Genomic DNA, 4,613 nt, shown 5'->3' on the forward strand with positions numbered 1-4,613 from the left:
CAAACCGTGCCCCCCTATAACCCAGCTGAAAGTTGTCTATTACCCTTGCCAAAAGACCAATTTACCCCTTCCTAATAACCCTTCCTAACTAAACCTTCAAGGGCACTTAAGTCCTTTCACTTCTATTTCATTTCTACCATTTTCTATCTAAAACTTGTTACTCACAGCAGTTACAAATGGTTACCCAGGTTACTCAATTGCCAGTAACTATAACCCCTCATTCACAACTCACCCTATAAGATTCCCAAAGTACCCCTAGGCTCCTCCCGAGCCGGGTACAAAATCCCGTTGTGACTTTTAGACTAAATAGCTCACTAGGACCGTCTCGCCGCGTGCATCACGATGAAAACTCCACACACACATGTGCAAATCACATAATACAATTATCACAGTTATGCCCTAAAATGGCCAGATTACAATTATGCTCTTTTTAAGACAATCAGGTCTACATGCATACTAATTCACATAATCATGCATCTCAAATAATCAAATAGTCATATAACGCGCATTAAATCATAATCATGCATAAAACTCGTTAAAGACACACACAGAATCCCATTATGCCCTCCAGGCACACTACTCAAGGCCCTTAAGCCTTAATAGTGAATTTGGGGTCGTTACAAAAACATTGTATTTATTTATTCACAAAAAAAACACATTTGTCTTTTACATGTTTTTAGGACACACTCCTAACATGTGTAGCACCAGAATCAATCAAAACAATATAAGGGGTTCTAGCACTAAGAAGTTGACCTGTAACTACTGAGGGTGAAGCCTCAGCTTCTGCTTGAGTCAATGTGAACACTCGAGCTGGGGCCGAGCTATCCGCCTTTCTGGGTTCTTCCTGTCTTGATTTTGGGCTATCCTTCTTGAAATGTCCTACTGCCCCACATAAGAAGCAAGTCTTTTTCCTACACTCCCCCAAATGGCGCCTCTTGCACCTAGGGCACTCAGGATAATTCCTCCAGGCCTCACTTCCACCCTGGCGACCAATTGAAATACCACATGGTCGCCTGTCAGGGCCTGGAGCTGGGAAGGTATCAGGAACCTTCCTCTTCTGATCACTGAGGCCTCCGCTAGGGGTGAGCATCGGTCGGTTTGGGCGGTTTTTTCACAACATAAATTCCAGAATTCGGTTTTCGGTCCGGATTGGTGCAATCCAAAAACCGACCGACCAAACCAGTTTAAAAAAAACCGACCGTTTTGGACCGCGGTTTGGTCGGTTAAACCGACCAAACCGAATTGATTATTGTTTTTTTTTTTTTTTGAAAGTTTTAGTTAAAAAATTAAAAATTTTGGATTGTTGGAATCCATTTTTGTTCGTTTTTAAAACATAAATATATAGAACATAATTACATTTACAAATTTTAAAGTTTGAAACATAATTAAAAGTCCATAAGAGCATAACATAATCTCAAATCACAACACATCATCAAAAGTCTAATACTCCAATATCTATTAGTCCAATCCAAGACACAACCCAATTAAAATTTAAAACCAAAAGACTACAACCACAAATCTCAACACATGATTAAAGTTTAAACTTAAAGTCCAAAGTCCAAAGTCCATAGTCCATAGTCCATTACAACACAAATTAAATCTAAGTCTAATCGACTACAACAACACAAATCAAGTTCAAATTTCAAAAGAATAGATAGAAAACAAAGTCCAATCCAAAATCCAGCATTCATTCATTTCATGGCCTGCATCAAGCAACCATGACCACCTGCTCCTAAGACAAAAGAAAGAATAAAATTATAATGTATATATAACACATGCTACATGGTACTTTTAAGAGAAATAAAGCTACTAAACTACAATCTTAGAATTCAACTAGTTACCTTGAGATTTCAATTGTTCTTATCGGTCCCACTCCCACTCCCAGACCCACTGCCAAGATTCTCAGGTACATAGGTAATACACGAGCCATCACCTGACAAATATTCAATTAATACAAATAAGCTATAATATATATATAATATTTCAATTAGAATAAGTTATTAAGTAAATAAATACCTGGAAAAACTTGTTCACATGCCTCTAAACCATCAATCTCATCCATGTATTGTTGAAGCACAACAGGCTCTTCAGACTCACAAGTATACCAATTTTTAGAACAAATCAAAGCCTCCACCATCCTCGGGGATAAGGAACTCCTAAATGAATCTAGGATTCTTCCCCCAGTAGAAAAAGTTGATTCAGATGCTACTGTAGACATCTAAACAGCCAATACATCTTTTGCCATGCGCGTAACTATTGGATACTTGAATCCATTCTGTTTCCACCATCGTAGAATATCAAAGGTAGGATCAAGTTTCTCACGACGATCACTCAAGTAGTATTCAAGATCATCTTCTTCAATGTCATCACTAAGTTGTAGTTGCCCTTGAAGAAATGATTCTGTAGTGGAATTGATAACAGGCTGAGATGGCTGAGACTGAGATTGAGATGGTTGAGCTTGAGATGACTGAGATGGTTGTTGTTGTTTATAAAAAGCATATAGCTGTGCCAAAGTACTTGTCACCAACTTTATCATTTTTTCAGCCTCACTTGAAGTGTACACAAATTTGAAACCACGATTCACAACCTCTAATTTATACCTTGGATCAAGGATATTGGCAATAAATGTCAACATATTCAGCTTCTCAATCCTTCCCCAGTACTTGTCATACTTTCATTTCATACTAACTGCCATAGCCCCTAACAAAGTATCAGGATTAAAAGCCATAGTAGTTAAATCAGCTTGAACCTTCAAAATATCTGGAAGGAATAGATTGGATGTGACATATAATGACCCACTAAATCGATTAGTAAGATCATAGAATCTCCTCAAAAAGTCGACAAATACAACTGCTTTTTCCCAGTCTAGGTTGGTTGGTGGGCCATCCATTCTTTCTTCATCAAAGTACTTTGTGTAGTTCGCATCTGCTTCCAAATTTTCAAAAGCCTTCTTGAATTTTATAGCAGATTCTAACATCAAGTAGGTGGAGTTCCACCTAGTAACCACATCCAAGCATAACAAGGCTTTTGATTCAATGTTTGCATCCTTGCAACTTTCTTTAAATCTTTTCAGTCTAGCTGGAGATGACCGAACATATCTCACTGCAATTCGAATGCTTGAAATTGCATCATTCAACTCTTTCAACCCATCAGTTACTATCAAATTCAAAATATGAGCTGAACACCTCATATGAAACATTTCGCCATTCAATGGAATGGTATTGTCTTTGTCCAACAAGTGCCCCTTCAATTTTCTAAGAGCAACGTCATTTGAGGAGGCATTGTCAACCGTCACTGCAAAAACTAAGGAGATACCCCACTCATTAAGACAATTTATCAACTCTTTCCCCACCAAGTCCCCTTTATGGCTAGGAACTTGGATAAAGTTGATAATTCTCTTCTGCATTTTCCAATTATCATCAACCCAATGTGCATTCAAACACAAATAACTAATATTCTGTATTGATGTCCAACAATCGGTGGTCAACGACACTCTGTGCTTCACCAAAATTGACTTCAACTCTTTCTTCTGATCTAGAAACGCATTGTAAATATCTCTCGCAACAGTAAATCTTGATGGGAACTGAAATGTGGGAAAGAAATGTTTAATGAGCTTTTGAAATCCTTTTTCGTCCCCGTGCCTAAAGGATAACTCATCCATAATGATATATTCGGCGATCACTTTCCTAACAGCATTTTCATTAAACTTTAGCGGCAGCCCACTTGAAGCGACTTCTTCTTCATTGCAGGTTGTTGTCTTTTTAGTAAATCTATCCATAGTTGATTGTTGCTTCTTACTTTGCTCAACCCAGTCACTGAAAGGACACTTCTTACATTTTCTCTCCACATGTGCCCATAGTGTGCTAGTCCCATTCAACTTTGTATCAGCCGCATAATCGGTGCCACAATAATTGCAAGCAACTCTTGGCTTCTTAGGATCACAATCAGGCAACATAGTGTAATGATCCCACACGCTCGATGTTTTCTTTCCAACCCTTTGCTTCTTTTCTGGTCGTTCAACCTCTTTCTCCTTTTCTTTTTCATTATCTTCTTTCTCGGTCTCTTTGTCTTTTTCCTTATCTTGATTTTGTCGATCATTCCTCTTCTTTCGTACGTTCTCTTTTTTCCTTTCCTTCGCTTGTTCTTCTCCATTAGAACTTGACAAATTAGTTTCAGCATACTCCAACCACTCCCCCATCATCCCTTCTAAATTTTCCTCGTTATCCATATTAACGATCTATTTACATATTTATAAACACAATTTCAGCAACAAATATAAAACATAATATGAATGTGCCCATAAATGAAAGTTGTGTTTCTTCTTGCTAGTTTAACTTGTAAAACATAATAAATATAAAACATAATAACAAGACATGATGATTATGATCATTATCTAGTCAATATAAATATAAATACTTCTAACAACACTTATCATATTATTAATTTAATTACTCTAAAGAAAAATTATCATATTGGAAACACCTTTTGCATAGTATGAATAATGGTGGGTTTAGTATTCCATAATTTAGGGAAAAGTTGAGTAAAAAAATAACTAGAGCTAAACCGAAATTAACAATACTCATCATCAAGTCCCCTGATTCAAAGATATGTAA

General features: G+C 37.0%; 1 long non-coding RNA gene across 1 annotated transcript; it reads right to left on the bottom strand.

Moving 5' to 3' along the window:
- Window positions 1-1,429: 1,429 nt before the first annotated feature.
- On the bottom strand, window positions 1,430-2,198 carry LOC133801860 (uncharacterized). The gene is made up of 3 exons (XR_009877026.1): window positions 2,017-2,198; window positions 1,842-1,933; window positions 1,430-1,732 (listed from the first exon to the last, which is right to left on the bottom strand). It is a non-coding gene; the product is annotated as an uncharacterized LOC133801860 (long non-coding RNA).
- Between the last annotated feature and the right edge of the window lie 2,415 nt (window positions 2,199-4,613).

Source organism: Humulus lupulus, chromosome 9, assembly GCF_963169125.1.
Source record: "Humulus lupulus chromosome 9, drHumLupu1.1, whole genome shotgun sequence".
Lineage (NCBI taxonomy): Eukaryota > Viridiplantae > Streptophyta > Magnoliopsida > Rosales > Cannabaceae > Humulus > Humulus lupulus.